Source organism: Heptranchias perlo, chromosome 10, assembly GCF_035084215.1.
Source record: "Heptranchias perlo isolate sHepPer1 chromosome 10, sHepPer1.hap1, whole genome shotgun sequence".
NCBI lineage: Eukaryota > Metazoa > Chordata > Chondrichthyes > Hexanchiformes > Hexanchidae > Heptranchias > Heptranchias perlo.
In genome coordinates, this window is record NC_090334.1 from 23,234,685 (window position 1) to 23,252,577 (window position 17,893).

Consider the following 17,893-nt stretch of genomic DNA (forward strand, 5'->3'; position numbering starts at 1 on the left):
CCCATTCATTATAGCTCACTATCAGCTCAGCAGTGACGGAAGGGAATTGGACACAGCAACGTTTTGGTCAGAGACCAAGGTTGCAGCAATCATTGGTGTTTATTTCATAAGACATCGTGGAGAGAAGAGGGTGGTTTGGGAATGCAATGGATTGAGGGGGGGGGGGGCGGTCACATGACATAGTGAATCTGCTGCAGCAGAATTATCGAGGTATGTTTGAGAAACAGCACATCAGCAGACAGACTATGATTTGAAGTACCAAGATCAAAAACAAAACTCGACTGACCACTCGCTGCAGTTGTGAGTCAGCAGAAGTGATCATTCTGGTGGTGCGTTACCTCCTGTCTGCCTGCAGAAATTGCCCAAAGGCCATCCTTGAGGTCTCGAAGATTTTTCTTGTTAGCACCTTTTAACGTCAGGAATATCTCTAACTTTCAGTTTCAGTTTTGATTAATTTTTCATAAAGTATGTGAAGTGCTTTCAAGATAAAGCCGCAAGTCAAAATTGCACGCATTGGTAGACTACAAACAATGTTTGTGTCTGATGATTTGGTTTATCATTCTAAGGTGTCTTGACTCCAATCCTGGAAATTATACACTTGAGACTCAAATCTACAAGTTCTTCAACTTTGCTTTTTCCTTGTGTTAATTTTACCAGTTCTCAGCCTGATTGCTTATCGGACTACTATGCAACAGCAATGGAGGGGGGAAAGGTGTCTTCTCCTGCTTAAATCATGCCTTCTGCCGACCTACCGTGAAACTTTCAAAGAAGCAGGAAAAGAGCATGGCCCAGATTGTTGAAGGTGGACCTTGGATGGAAGTGACCTGTGAAGGAATTTGTTTTAACTGTAAATGTAACATTTCTTGCCACTTCATCCTTAATTAAAATGCTTCTAATTGTGCATGCAGTGAGCACAATCGATAACCATAGGCTGACAGCGCCCATAATTAGTACGTGCATTCAGGTTAGTTTTTTTGTTCTGTTGTTCACCGCCTAAAGCAAATCTAAAGGGATGAGTTCACTTGTCAGTGCCACATACTTTGCATAAAGGACTGGATCAACAAAGGTCTCCAATTCGCTTCAAAAGAACTGAGTTTTAATTACATTACAGAATAAAATTAGTCATGTAACGAGTCAAGTGCAAGAATGGTATTACTTTTGAAATGAAATCTGCAATAAAGCTGCCATTTATAGGGTGACCCAAACTAAAACTGCTGCATTCACTTTGAGGTCAGTTCATAGCAAAGTGCCCTCTTCTTAGCAAATGGTTTGATTAAGTAAAACATCTCTGATCACATCCCACTTAAAACGATCATGTGAAAAAAGACTCCCGCGGATATTTTTTTACAGCACTTGTTATGCAAGCAGATTGATGACAGCAAAATACATTCCAATGCCTGTCAGATGAACGATCGTTGCATTATACTGAACATTATGATAAGTGAAGATTTTCATGCGGAGTGCAACAACACCATGATATTTGTGTATGTAATGCTTGAAGACAGAAAATGATTACATTTAAAATGCATTTTAGGTACTTAATCAGACAGTCCCCAAGGGACAATTGCTTGAGTGCATGATGCACTTTAAAATCATTTGAGGATGGGAATCAGGGTTATACTTATCTATTCGAATAGCCAATTTAACCCATTTAGTAATCACTGCAATGAGGAAAAAAATAGTCTCTTTGCTTCCTTCAAGATTTTGAACTTAACATATGCTTGCAATACCCTGCCTGTTGTCTTAAATGAATGCTACATTTTTTAAAACTTTATTATTTTTGGAATTTATAATTTGAATAAAAATAGCTGCATAATACAAACATAGAAAATCCAAAAGAAAACAAGATAAGACTATAGACTGAACCAAACCTAATAGATAGCAGAACATTAAGAGTACAACGAAAGGAAACTTCAGTTTCTTTCAGTCGAACACCTGAGGCAAGTTTTCAACATTATTTAAATTAAGACAAAAGGTATTTGTGGTGACCCTCCAAGAATTAAGCTGAAGAGAACCAGAAGAGGCTTGATATTACTGGGATGGGTTGGAGCAGGACTGCAAGTCATGCAGCTTATACTGGTAAAAGACTCTGAAAAATCAGTCCAACCAGAGGGAATGAACATTTGAGATGGATAAATGAACATCATGGCCTAGATTTTCTGACTAATGCCAATGGTAAGTCATTTGAAATGAATAGGTTACTGTCAGGTTTACAGACAGAAAATTGAGGTCCAGCCTGGTCCAATCTGAGCATGTTGCTGGGGAGGGGCAAGGGAGCAGAGTTTATGATAATGGGGTGGCAAAAATTGTGGCTTAATTCTTCCCAATGTTCAGTTGAAAGACTGATTTGATATCAGATGGGCAGTCCGACATTGAAAGGTGGTGGTGGTGGAGGAGAGGTAGAACTGGGCTTTATTGGTGTACATGTGGCAGCTGACCCAGTCTCTGCAGATGATGTCACTTTCTGGGAACATGCAGATGAGGAGGTGCCAAGGTTATATTCTTGGGGGACTTCGGAGGAGACGGTGCAGGGGTAGATGTTATAAGTAACCAACACCATGATCATTTTGCAATACATTGTCACTAAACTGTGTTGCAACTATCTGGCTGTGGGTTTGGATGACAAGTAGTGTTCAGTTTAGGCGTATGGTGTCTTATTTTTGTTACTTATTGTTATACTGTGATCTATCAATCATCTCAACATATCTTATTCTAAAAACTGGTAATTATGTGGATGAACAAATAAGAACAGGAGTAGGCCATTTAGCCCCTCCAGCCTGTTCCACCATTCAATGAGATCATGGCTGATCTATTACCTAACTCTGCCAATAGCCCCATATCGCTTACTACCTTTGGTTAACAAAAATCTTATCAATCTCAGATTTAAAATTAACAATTGAGCTAGCATCAAGTGCCGTTTGCAGAAGAGAGTTCCAAACTTCTACCACCCTTTGCATGTAGAAGTTTCTCCTAACTTCACTCCTGAAAGTCCTGGCCCCAATTTTTAGGCTATGTCCCCCAGTCATAGACTCCCCAACCAGCGGAAATAGTTTCTCACTATCTACCCTATCAGTTCCCCTTACTATCTTGAAAACTTCGATCAAATCTAAGCCAAAAGTCTCTTATGAGGGTCTTTATTGAATGCCTTCTGGAAGTCCATATTATCATAGACATTCCCCTGTCCACTACTTTAATCACCTCTTCAAAAAATTCAATCAGTTTCGTCAGGCATGACCCACCCTTTACAAATCCATGCTGGCTCTCTCTGATCAGCGGAAAATCTTCAAGGTGTTCAGTCGCTCTATCCTTAATTATAGACTCTAGTAATTTCCCGACAACAGATTTTAGCCTAACTGGTCGATAATTCCCTGGTTTCCCTCTCTCACTTTTCTTAAATAGCTGAGTGACATGGGCAATTTTCCAATCTAAAGGAACGGTTCCTGAATCTTAAAAAGATTATAGTTAGGGCTTCTGCAATGTTCTCACCTGCTTCCTTTAAAACCCTGGGAATGGAAACCATCCAGTCCCGGGGAGTTGCCATTATTTTCTTCATTACTGTTAATTTCCTTACGTTAATTGTGGTGAGATCCCATCCCTGATTCAAAATTAGTTTCCTTGGGGAGTCCGATATGCTATCCTCTTCCTCGACTGTAAATACTGACGCAAAGTAATTATTTAACATGTCCACCATTTCCTTATTTTCATTTACAATATCACCATTATCAGTTTTTAAGGAGCTTACATTGTCCTTGACCACCCTCTTTTTCCTAATATTGTAAAAATCTTTCCTGTTGATTTTGATATCCTGTGCATGTTTCTTTTCATACTCTCTTTTTGCAGCTCTTACTGTCTGTAAGATAGTATGGTTCCCTTTTGCCTTGAACCTGGAAAAATGTCCCAGTTGCTTCACAGTGGTGTTATCAAAATAATAGGTGATGAGCCAATGGAGGAGATGTTGTGGGTGGGGTGACCAAAAGCTTGGTCAAAAATATGGGTCTTATGGAGGGTCTTAAAGGAGGGGAGGCAGAGGGGTTTAGGGAGGGAACTCCAGAGGATGGGCCCTCGGTGGCTAAAGGCACAGCTAACAATAGTGGGGCAAAAGGAGGAGTGGGATGCACAATAGGCCAGAGTCGGACGGGATTGTGTGGTTGGAGATTTCAGAGATGGGGAGGGCAAGGCCATGAAGACAAAATATTACTATTAGAAAACCGAAAGGTAAAGATATCCTTTTTTAAAAAAAATTCACATATGCAAGATAATGCTGTGCATGTAGCTGAGAGTAAATTCCTTTGGAAAGAAAATTGTAACTAGAAAATTAATGTTGAATTTTTAATGTCTTTGAGAAGAAAACACTTCAGATGCCTCTCCCTCAGACTAGAAACTTCTGTAAAGTATCCAGATTATATGGCTCCAATGAAGAGAGCACTCAGAAGATCACATGACTTTCCAAAGCATTGATCCACCCTTTTATAAAATTCACTATAGAACCAAAAGAGCATGGCCAACTCCACTTTGGAAGTGGTTTTGTTAAAGGCAGATGATTGCCTTGAATTTTTGGAATCTATGAAAGTCTCTCAAATTTTCTTTTGCTTGTTTTTCAAATCCAATCACCAGCTTGCTGTAAAAATAGCATCAACAACAATTAAAAGGAAACCCTTAGGAGTGGCAAGAAGTTCAGGAGAAACTACGGAATAGTGGGTTATCACCTGCGGTTTCCGTTCTCGGAGGTTTGTGGTTTTATGCTATTTTTGTAATATGTTACATCCACTTTCCAAAATAGCGTTGTCAAAGGGCGTGGGCCTAAATGACTGTGTGAAGTAGCTGGACTGAGAGCCCTTTCCTTGCTGCTGTCTTCTTGTATCTTCATGTTAAGTTAGAAGCTTGACTGCCATTCTGATGTGGACGGTAGTTTTGCAAGTTCTTCACATTTAAGGGGTATGAATATTGAATTACCTGCTAGCTATGTAGTTCCCCTCTCCAATACTTATCCAAAAAGCCAAACATTATAGTACATGAACTTCAATGCGTATTATGTAGCTTCAGTTGACCTATTCATTGCTGTTACATGATGTAAACGCCTCGCTTTTCTTAGATTCCAATTGCTACCATAGCCCTGATTTTAATCTGGGACGGGCAGGGTGTGAAGTGGGCTGGAGTCCACCATGGACTCCTTGGCATGAGGCCATTTGAACTCCTGGGCCTCATTTAAATTTGATGGCACAATTTCACACCTGAAGCCAGCGGGAGTGACGTAAGAGCCAGCAGGCAGGAGTGGGAAATTTGACAGGAGGTTGACGTCACCGGGGACGCAAGGAAACGATCCCTGCTATAAGGTTGGTGCTTGGAGTGGGGCAGAAGAAGGCCTCCAAAGAGCTGCTGGTGGTGGGAGGGAGAGGGAAGGAAGGACAGGGGGCTGGGGTGGCCCAAGGATTCCTTATGGGGCTCAGAGGAGCACTCCTGCTCCTCCTGGCTCACAAGGAATCCTCACAAAAATTTTAAAACTAAAACTCACCTTGGCCCCTTCTTGCCACTCTGCTTCCTCCAGCCAGGTTTTGTTGGCGGGTTCGGTGCCATAAGACCTACTGTGATTTCAAGTTAAAATCGTGTCGCTGCGTTGATGAGGTCATCAGCTGGGAATTTCACTGTTTAATTAGGCCCCCACCTGCCTGTGGGAAGCGGCCTCCACGCTGTTGCAATTCTAGCACTTAAAATGGCGGAGGGCGGGAACACAGCGTCCTTCCCCAGCCACCGTTTGAACCCATCGTCAACCAATTCCACCAGGTGGGTTAAGATTAGGGCTTAAATGTCAGCGAGGTTCAAGAAAATATATTAAAAATTCACAATAGGTTCCAAGGTTGTGCTTTTTTCATGAGCTGCTTTGTTTTAACAGAATATTTTTTTTGACTTGGTGGGGGGAGGGGAGCAAACTGGTTTAACTTCTTTCCAAGACATTAATAGCTCCAAGTTCCAAGGCTAATAACAGCTCTCATTTAGCAGATGCTCATTAGTATGGCTAATTTAGAAAGATGTATGGTGCTGTAACCATAGCACAATGGAGTATGCATTTTAATATCTGCTCATCAGGAAGCATGACTTCAATTTAACTTCCAAACTGTGTCTATCAAGTATAACAGCCACATTCCATGGTACAGTACCTTGGGAAATAGATCACTTCTCTTATCTTCGGCAATGCATTCAATGGAAAACAGCACTACCTTGTTCTTCCGCTTTTATGCTTGTTGTCCTAGAAACCTGATGCAGAAGTGAAGTCAGTTAAACACAGGCACCACACCTAAGATCATCAGCAATGAAGGAGACATGGCTTTTTCTTATGGACTACTGTTCATCCTTTGATCATTAACCCTTGGAATAGTGAACACAAACTTTTTTCAGTGTGTGTGTATCTGTCGAAATGCATACTGAAGAACCAGTTTGTGTTCACTATTCCAAGGCTAATGATCAAAGGATGAACAGTAGTCCAAACAGGACCAGAACTGGGAGGGTGAGCAGGGTAGTGTCAGAAACAAGGGGTGGAAGGAAGGGAATATGTCCAGTGGTTCAAGGGGAGACCTACAGGACTGGGGAGAGGATTGTTTCCATGATTTTGTTATGTCTGGTAGTCATGTCTGTATCAGTAATGTCTGGAATTTGCTTTTAAAGATCGACCACCCAGGTCCATTTCTCTCCATGGCAAGTTTTATTCTTTTATCTTGGAATTCTGTGAGCTTCTGTTTCCTTTCGGTAAGTTTTTTTTATTTTAAATTTATTTCTGTACCTTTTACACCCCACCATCACCAGTAAAGTTTGAATCAAATCAAAGATAGTCAGGCAAAGCTGTAATCGAACAATGGGCAGCCTTTAAAGTGGAGATGGTTCGGGTACAGTCTAGGTACATTCCCACAAGGGGGAAAGGTAGGGCAACCAAAGCCAGAGCTTCCTGGGTGACAAAAGAGATAGAGAGTAAAATGAAGCAGAAAAAGGGCGCGTACGACAGATGTCAGGTTGATGATACAAGTGAGAACCAGGCTGAATATCAAAATTACAGATGAGAAGTGAAAAAGGACAGAAGGGGGGATAAAGAGAGAGTATGAGAATAGACTGGCAGCTAACATAAAAGGGAATCCAAAAGTTTTTAGGCATATAAATAGCAAATGGATAGTAAGAGGAGGGGTGGGACCAAAAGGGAGATTTACGCTTGGAGGCAGGGGGCATGGCTGAAGTACTAAATGAATGCTTTGTATGCTTCTTTAACAAAGAAGAAGATGCTGCCAGTAAAAGAGGAGGTAGTTGAGATTCTGGATGGGCTAAAAATTGATGAAGAGGAGGAACTAGAAAGGCTGGTTGTACTTAAAGTAGATAAGTCACCTGGTCATAATCTACCAATCCCCATTAGATGTGGGGGTGGTGCCAGAGGACTGGAGAATTGCAAATGTGACACCCTTGTTCAAAAAAGGGTGTAAGGATAATCCCGGCAACTACAGGCCAGTGAGTTTAACCTCTGTGGAGGGGAAGCTTTTAGAAATGATAATCCAGGACAAAATTAATAGTCACTTGGATAAGCTTGGATTAATAAAGGAAAGCTAGCACGGGTTTGTTAAAGGCAAATTGTGTTTAACCAACTTTGAGTTTTTTGATGAGGTAGCAGAGAGGGTAGGAGAGCAATGCGTTTAATGTTGTGTATATGGACTTTCAAAGACATTTGATGAAGTGCCACATAATAGGCTTGTCAGCAATATTGAAGCCCATGGAATAAAAGGGGCTGTGACAGCATGGATATGAAATTTGCTAAGTGACAGGATACAGAGACGAGTGGTGAACGGTTGTTTTTAGGACCGGAGGAAGGTATGCAGTGGTGTTACCTAGGGGTCGGTACTAGGACCACTGCTTTTATGTGTTAATGACTTGGACTTGGGTGTACAGGGCACAATTTCAAAATTTGCAGATGACTCAAAACTTAGAAGTGTAGTAAACAATGAGGAGGATAGTAATAGACTTCAAGAGGACATAGACAGGCTGGTGGAATGGGCGGACACATGGCAGATGAAATTTAAGGCAGAGAAGTGCGAAGTGATACATTTTGGCAGGAAGAACGAGAAGAGGCAATATAAACTAAATGGTACAAATCAAAAGGGGTATAGGAACAGAGAGACCTGGGGTATATGTGCACAAGTCGCTGAAGGTGCCAGGACAGGTTGAGCAAGCTGTTAAAAAAGCATACGGGATCCTGGGTTTTATAAATAGAGGCATTGAGTACAAAAGCAAGGAAGTTATGTTGAACCTTTATAAAACATTGGTTCAGCCACAGCTGGAGTATTGTGTCCATTTCTGGGCACTGCACTTTAAGAAGGATGTGAAGGCCTTAGAGACGGTGCAGAGAAGATTTACTAGAATGGTTCCAGGGATGAGGGTCTTCAGTTGTGTGGATAGACTGGAGAAGCTGGGATTGTTCTCCTTAGAGCAGAGAAGGTTGAGAGGAGATTTGATAGAACTGTTCAAAATCATGAAAGGTTTAGATAAAGTAAATAAAGAGAAACTGCTCCCATTGGTGGAAGGGTCGAGAACCAGAGGACACAGATTTAAGGTGATTGGCAAAAGAACTTAAGGCGACATGAAGAAAAAGCTTTTTTTATGCAGTGAGTAATTATGATCTGGAATGTGCTGACTGAAAGGATGGTGGAAGCAGATTCAATCATGGCTTTCATAAAGGAATTGGATAAATACTTGAAGGGGGGGGGAAATTTGTGGGGGCTATGGGGAAAGAGCGGGGGGAGTGGGACTAAATGGATTGCTCTTACAAACAGCTGGCGTGGGTTTGATGGGCCGAATGGCCTCCTTCTGTGTTGTACCCATTCTCTGATTCTGTGAACTTAATTTTAAATGTATTTATCTGCTGCATGTCTTGGGGAGGCCCCCTATCCTTCCTGTCTGCTTCCTCTTCCCCCAGCTCTACCCGTCCTTGCAGGCCTTCCCATCTAGACCACTCGATCTATTCCCTCTCTTCCACCCCTTGTTTCTGACACCACCCTGCCTATATCCCTGCTCACCCATCCGATTCTGGTCCTGTTTGGATTTTATTGCTATCCATATACCCAGATCTCAGTCTCCTCTTGCTCAGGCATAGATTGCTCGCCTTCAGCTCCTTTCCTTGTTTCTGTTGCCATGTCTTAGCCTGTTTTTAGCTTTAAGCTGAGAAATAGGCAATTTGTTTTTAAAGCGCTTATAACTCTGATATTTGTAGTGCTATAAACATTTTAAAAACATATCACCAGTTTTCCTCCTTGGTGCTGGAAGAGTAGCTTTCTGCTCAGGTTCTTGTGATGTCAGATGGTAAGGGTATTGGGCAATAGAGAGGTGGGATGAGGGGATAGTGGTATACAGTGGTTGATAGGTTAGATAGCAGGAAAGAGGAGGGAGGGCAGGTTATGGGAGAATACAAAGGGTTAAAGGGCTGGAAGGGATGGACGTGGTGGCAAGGACAGAGGATGGTGGACAAGGGGAGGTGATGTAAGGGGAATTGGAGGTCAGGTGCCATCTATACTCTCACTGTCTGTCCTTGGGGACAGATAGTGGGTGAGCAAGGATGGAATTGTGAGTAAATGTGAGCAGGTGGAGGGGGCAACGGGGAGAGAGACAACATGAGCAAAAGGGAGGGGAGGATACAGGGGTCCACGCAGAGATGTTTAAAAGAATGGGAATTGAATGAATATCACAATGAAGAAAGTGACAATCGAAATAATGTCCTGTTATCTTGATTGTGCTGAACCTTTTCTATATGGTAATGTGTGTGGGAGAGAAACATTTCATGCAGCTTTCTATTGATGGGCTGGCTTGTGCTATCAGTAATTATTTTCCTCGTGGCACTCTTTGTGCTGCTTGCTGAGTTTTTGTTCCCCTGAACATTGAGTGTTCTGCATTAATAAAGTTGTTTTTGGCAGTTCTAAATTGTCTCCAAGCCAATTTCCAACTCTTCTTATACTCTGTAACGGACCATGAAATAAGCTGTCTTGTTCACTCTGTTGTAAAGACAGTGAAATCTTTCCCTTATATTATGTATATTTTTTTAATGCTCTTCAAGTGGAGGGACACTTCTTAACTTTGGACATCCAGGTTTAGCATGAGTTATTCTTCTGTGGGTCAGGTACTCTGGTTGGACCCAATCTGAAGTATTGCGTTCAGTTCTGGGCACCGCATCTCAGGAAGGATATATTGGCCTTGGAGAGGGTGTACTACAAATTCACCAGAATGATACCTGGGCTAAAAGGGTTAATTTATGAGGACAGGTTGCATGGAATAGGCTTGTATTCCCTTGAGTATAGAAAATTAAGGGGTGAACTAATTGAGGTATCTAAGATGATTAAAGTAGTTAACAGGGTAGATGGAGAGATACTATTTCATCTGGTGGGGGAATCCAGAACAAGGGGGCATAACCTTATAATTAGAGCTAGGCTGGGGCGATGTCAGAAAGCACTTCTTCACACACAGGGTAGTGGAAATCTGGAACTCTCTTTCTTCACCACCCCCCCACCCAAAAAAAAAGCTGTTGATGCTCAGCCAATTGAAAAATTCAAAACAGAGATTAATAGATTTTTGTTAGGCAAGGGTATTAAGGGTTACAGAACCAAGGCGGATAAATGGAGTTAAGATACAGATCAGCCATTATCTAATTGAATGGCAGAACAGCCTCGAGGGGCTGAATGGCCTACTCCTGTTCCTGTGTTCCACAGCCACCTGTAGATCCTTGTGCCCGAACTCAACAAGGTGTTTTGACCCCAGCCTCAAAACAGCAGCCACGACTGCACCAGTGTGGATTTGTCCACTGCCTATACCAGCCAGCGTTGCCTTTACTCTGCGAGAGGTTGCTAATTCCTGCTGAATTTTAGGTAGCTTTGTGCACTGGGTTCATGCTTTGCTAGGAATCCAGTTCAAATAGTCCAAACTCACTTATGGAATTATTTGCTGCTGGCAGAACAAAACAAAAACTTTTATCAATCTGTATTGGGGCATGAATCTGAGTATTAGAAATGGAAGGGCAGATTTTAACTGCTGGGCTTCATTTTGAATCCCGCCCGTCAGCTGCTTGGCCGTTTCCAGCAGAAAGCGGCAGCTGGCCGGCAGGGGAGGATGGAAATCAGGCGGCCTGCAGGGCCTCCGCTGTCATTGGAAGTAAGCTAAGTCTGGGAGGATGGACATGTTTTTAGAGTCTTGCGGCTAAGGAGGGGGGTTATGCTGGACAACAGAGGCCCTGAATTTCCTCGTGGGGCCCGGTGCAGCATTCCTGCTCTTCCATGCCCCACTGAGGAAAGTTACCTTAGCGAGCCTCGCTGGCTCCCAGCGAGTTTACCGGGCTGCGATTGCGGAGGGGGCCCGCTCAGGAGCCAGTTAAAATTCCGGCAGGGGCCTCATCCGCCACCAAAACCAGCCGCGTTAAAATTAGCTGATCGCTGGGAATGGAGCCACTTCATTTTAACTGCTATCCACTCCATTCCTGCCAATCGGAAGGAGTTAAAATCGCCCCTGGAAGGTCCAAATTCTTTCACTCAGATCCTCCTGTTTCACTGCCCTCTCCCCATCAAATGTTTTGGAAAGTGCAATTTATGACTTTGCTAAAGTTGCTGTTTAATTAGCCATATGCAAACTCAAAATGCACTAGCCCTGATTTTTGTACTCCTTCATCACAGCCTGTGTAATTTGATGTTCCAGTTATTGATTTATGTATGGAGGCTGGTATGAAGTAGCATCAAATAAATAATGCATGAGTACACTCTTCAGTGGTTCTTCATTGATATGAGTGAACAGTGGTCGAGATAATCGGTAAGCTGAAACAAAAGTTTGCCCCGCATGTAATTTGTCGTCATCAAAGTCTTTCACAACAAAGTTGACTGGAAAAAGAATAAAATGTAGCCTTCCCTAGCTGTGAATGGCAAAATCTAACCAATGGAAGAACGAGAAGAAATGCTTCACAACTGAAAGTCAGACCTGAGTAGGAGAGAGATTAGAAGTGGTAGTTGCAGGTGCTGAAAGAGGGTTTCAGAGATGCAGCAAGATGGAGGATTTATGGGGCACAAGATTGCTGAAGGCTCTGCCACTGAGGGTAGAGTGGAGAGAGGTGAGAACATGCAGTGGACCTGAATTGGAAGAGTGGAGGATGGGGCAAGGCACATAAGACTGGAGAAGGTGGTAAAGGTAGGGAAGGGTTATATTAAAGACAAGTTGAAATTGATACGCTGAGGGATGTGGAGCTTGTGAAGGTTAGCAAGGATAGAACACATTGATGCATGGGATTTTGTGTGGAATAGGAAATAGATGAATGAGAATGGAACTGAGGACTATGGTGCTCAGTGTGAGTGCCACAAAGCTCTGGCTCTTGCATGACTTAATGTTGGACAGGCACTCTGAAAGCATAGCAACAACCATAGAATTGAAGACTATGGTGGAGTGGCAAAGCTGGCGATCACAATACATATGAAAGCTGACCCCATACTTATGAATAATGCGACTGAGGGCCAGTATATGTTTGGAATAGAAGGAGGCCATGGATGGAACTGTGGAGGAGAAGCCATTGTAGGAGATATGCTGGCTATATTGGGTCAGGTGGAATTGGGACCGTGAGAGGAGAGTGCCACAGAGGTGGACCATGGAGGGAAATGATGGAGAAGGATGGTTAAGATGACTATCTTGAAAGCTGCAAAGAGGTCTAGAGAGATAATGCACCATGGTCAGTCACACAGAATTTCATTGGTGACTTTGACTAGGGCATTTTCAATTTCTATGGGCAGGATGCTGGCCCATCTGAGGAGATTCAAACAGGGACTAGTGGGAGAACTGGGCATGGAGTTGTTCCAAAACCTAAGAGTGGAAAGGGAGAGTTGGAGATAGTTGGAGAGGATGGAGCGGCTGAGGTTAGGCAGTACTCAGACTGTGAAGATGGTAGAACAGAACAAATAGTACATCAAGAACAAGGTAGCCAGAGTGAAGCTTAGGCAAGGCCACAGAAAGTAGACACAATTCTCCATTTCAGCGGACCATAGATGGTGGCTGACTTCCTTATAACAAAAGAGGTACAAGGCCCGGGGGCCCTCAACTGCCGAAAGCACAGAAGACAAGAAGACTTAACTTGAATCAAACCATGACATACGTATTCTGAACTAAAATGTCCCATAGATGTGATTGTGTACTTGTAAAGTGCAGATTAAAAATAGCTGACTTACCCTCACCCATCGTCCCTCAAAAAAGCCACGAATCTAAAAATTGCATACAGCGAAGCCACTTGTAAATGTAAAAGGTCAATTCTTACTGAATGCAAACCTGATGATTGCTCAGTTTTGATCCAAACATTGAAATCCATTGTGCTAAACCTTTGCCAATTGACTTTGATAGTACAGAACTACTGTTAAAATTGAAAAAGAATTTTAATTATCTCATGTTCAGCACACTTGCCAAAATTTAGCAAAACCATTCTAAATCCAATCACGTGTAAAATTGAAGTGTTTTTGTTTAGGTTGATTGCTTAATGAATAATTAAGTTTGCTAAGTGATCAAAATCTGGAAATCAGCTATTTTAATCTGTACATTAGAGGAATCCTGGATCACATCATTTATGGTCAAACTAGTTATGTCTAATGTTTACGTACAGAAACAAAGGACGACTAAAACAGTACCAGTGTTTGATTCCATTTTCTTCAGCAGAAGTAGGGAGACACTGCCACAATGAGGTGCAATTCTCTTTCTCCCCTTTCTCTGTCCCTGCACACACATACCACCAACAACAAAGCATGAAAGAAGCACTAGCATTGTCGGGAACCATCTTCTGAAAAGCACTAATCAAGGCGACAACTCACTGAAATGTGTTTCTTTTTAAGCTGCAGATAACCAGATCCTAACAGTTGATCCAATTTTAACTTAGAAATTTATTGATGGTGGGAGTCAGGATGTCGTGACTGAATTTGGCTGCTGTTCAGACAAGTAACTTTGCCAACACCGCTTTCCCAGTATTTCTATATTCTGGTCATCAGTAAAGAGCAGAGACTCCATGAGCACGGGTCAGCTAAAAGGCAATGAAATAGGAGAAACTAGTGGGAGTATCTGATTCCTCCATAGGAGCACAAAATATTGGAAATATAAAGCAGTCAATCAACATCTGAGAGACCCCCAATATTTTGAGTGTGCCCCTTCATCTGAAAAGTTTATCTGTCCGACCTGCTGTACATTTCTAGCATTTTATTTGATTTCCAGGTTTCTTTTTACGTCCCCATTGTGTTTGGGGAACTATGTCTGGCAGCAGAGCAATTACAGTTTGAGACTTTTGAAACAAAACTATATTCTACTAAAGATCATTTAGTCTATATTAAATTCTGGAATTTAATTATCAAGAGTCTGGTCTCTTCACTTCAGTTGCTCATGTTAGCTCTTTCTTTATTCAGCCTCACTGATAAATATTTCAGTCGATCATCTCAATGATTCTTCGGGGCATTAATTCCAAGCAATAGAAAGAAATAACTTGCATTTATTTAGCGCCTTTCATGACCTCGGGACGTCCTGAAGTGCTTTACAGCCATGAAATACTTTTGAAGAGTAGTCACTGTTTTAATGTAGGGAAATATGTGTTGAGGTGCCATGAGGATGTGAAAGGTGCTATATAAATGCAAGTTCGTTCAGTCTCTCTTTACAAGGATTATATTGCAGACTATTTAGGTTTCCCTAAATTACACCTAAATTTAGTATTAAACAAAGTGGGTGGCACTCTCAACTTCGACAGGGTGTAAAATGGGCGATATTGGATCAGCCACCCGACAAACGGCATCTGGCTATCTGATTTTCATCCTACTGGTCAGCTGCCGCTTTCCACTGGAAACGGGTGAGCAGCTGACCAGTGGCATTCAATTCAGGCCCGTCGGATAATCTGCCGGGTATCCGACTCACACTCCCGCGTGGGATTGCCGTCTGCTCCCAGTTGGAGTTAAAATCATCCCTGAAGTGTCATATCTAGAATTTGACATTTGGGGTGTGATGGAAGTGCACATGATCCAAACCTTTTTTTTAAGTTTATCTGTATATAATAGATTGCAATTTCTGTTCAGTCACACTTCCTTCCTGTAACATTTTCCTGCCATGCCCTTTTTTATCAGCTTATGGATTCCAATTGATTTTACTTATCTCTGCCTAAACCTCTCCGCCGCTCCACCACCCTCTCCTCCTTCAAGACCCTCTTTAAAACCTGGGATCAAGCTTTTAATCAACCCTCTTCATATCTTCTCCTTTGGCTCAGTGTTGATCTTTGTCTGACTATGCTACTGTAAAGCACCTTGGGATGTTTTCCTACATTGATGGCGCTATATAAATGCAAGTTGTTGTTGTTGTTGTTTGAGTACTCTAAGCTTCGTCATCCAAGTTAGTGGCACCGTCACATACGTACGTGTGAGATTTTCCAGCTCACTCTCCGTGACAGTTGGGGATGATCTCCACAGCATCACCTGCCTCAGAGCTTCCAAAATCAGGTCTGTGGTCCAAAGCTGCCCACTGGCTTTTCCCCCTCCCTGCTTGACTTATTCCATCACCATATATTGTGATTAACATAATATTGTAAATTGAACGTGATAAAGCCATGTATTCTCAAACCTACCATGAGAACAGCTTTCATAAGTTTTAAGTATATAAAATAGAGTGGCTTTCCTCCCATCATGTCAGGTAGTGCACCTTTTGCAAGTGTCCAACTTGACCTCAGCTGGATGGAGCCATATTCCCAGGTTCAGCTCATTTAAGTTGCCTGGGCTAATGCCAGTGTAATACCTATTTAGCTTGGGTGGTCCTTGGCAGAATCCCTGGGAATTGATGCAGGGTGCCTTAGAATGTCAGCGGTATGTCATTGGGAACGATTTTAATCCTGCTCGCTCGGCATAGCCCACCAACGTCCCACACTGATCCCACAGACTCCGATTTTAACTTGCTCTTCTAAGCAGGCGAGGGGGACACCCAGCGGGGTCCTTCTTTGCAGATCAGACTCCGATGACACAACTGGGGCTTGACCGTTATTATAACTGTGGGCCTGAATGGAGAAATGATTGTGGTTTACCCACCATGTCCACCTAGCAAGAAACCCTGGCAGTTTGAGAATTTGAATTTAATTCATATTAAAAAAATCTGGAAACCTGTTCCTTTTTTCCTCTCCGTAATGTCATGGGAACTGCTGCACACGGGGTGTTAGGCAGAGGCACATTGACCCCTTTGACTCTGATATTTTCTGTCCCTGCAGTCTTTCTGGAAGTTCCCACTGACTCCTTTTTTTATAATTTGTTTAATGACAGTAAATGAGTGCCAGATGTATCATTTCTATTACGTTACCAGTAGATCTCCCATGGTGTTGCTCATGGCTAGTCAGAGCTTCATGCTGTTTTACAATGACTGGTGCTATGCCATGTAATGCCCAATGAATTATCAGGACAGTGATTAACTGTGACTGGGTACATCATTCCATTTTTATTGCTTGCCATCATGGGATTTTCATTGGTGCTTTGGAATTTGAATTCCACACTCTTTCCATTTTTTCATGGCAACAGAAAATCATTGTTCTTAATTTTTAACAATTATATAATTAATTTTTATCTCTTCTTTTAAAAAGCCTTTTTTGTTAAACATGGAGATGCTAGACAGCATGTAGCATGTTGGAAGTAGGTACATAGGATTTGGTAGTAATGGGGAGGGTAGGTTGTAGGGTTCAGCAGCAGATGGTTGTTGGTTCAAGTCTCACTCCAGGGACTTGAGCACATGATCTACGCTGATATTTCAATGTTGTACTGAGGGAGTGCTGCACTGTCCTTCGGATGAGACGTTAAACTGAGGCCTTGTCTGCCCTCCTCAGTGGACGTAGAAGATCCCATGGCACTATTTTGAAGACGAGCAGGGCAGTTCTCCCCAATGTCCTGGCCAATATTTATCCCTCAACCAACACCTAAAAACAGATTATCTGGTCATTATCTCATTGCTGTATGTGGGACCTTGCTGTGCATAAAATTGGCTGCCGTGTTTCCTACATTACAATAGTGACTACTCTTCAAAAAAAAGTACATCATTGGCTGTAAAGCACTTTGAGGCGTCCTGTGGTCATGAAAGGCACTATATAAATGCAAATTTGTCTGTCTTTTAGGGAGGTGCTGCTCTTTGGTAGCATTGAGGGTTGGTTCTAGAGTATGAATGCAAGGTGAATGTGGTGGAGTTGGTTTATTGGATGACTCTTGGGGTCTGGCAGTAGTGGGTGAGAACTCAAAAATAGTAGAACGAAGGGGCAGAGGTACTGGGGAGGGAAGATCCCAAGAAATCGCATCACCAAACATGCTGCTGGGGTCTGGAGTACTGAGGGTTGGTCCTAAAGTATTTGAACTGTGGGAGTGGGGAATTCTTGGGGTGTGCACATACTATGGCTTGGTCCACATACCTGCTTCCAATCTGGTAGTATTGGGGCCTGGGGCATAGGTGCACTAGGAGGGGTGGGGGTTCCTTGGTCTAGGAGGGGTGCATCCTGGCATTTTGGAGCACTGGGAGAGTTGCCCCAGGCTATAGCAACGCTCGGAAAGTGAGATCCCGGGTGTAGAATCACTGTGAAGGCTCCTGGAGTCTTGAAAACTGGAGAGGGGGGTCCTGGAGTTTGACGGCAGTTGGATGGGAGTTCAGGCTGTGGCAGCACTTGGTAATAGTTTTTATGCGAAAGATAACCTGAACGCATGTTTAAAAATTTTCCAAATAGTTTTCAAGTTATTTTCAAACACAAAAGCTTAATTGCATAAATCAGATAGCCAGAAGCATAAAATGGGGGTGAGTTCGACTCTATTAGGAAAATGGGGGCAGGGATGTCTCGTGTGCCATTTCTCACTGTTTTAGCATGTTGCACATCAGATGGAAA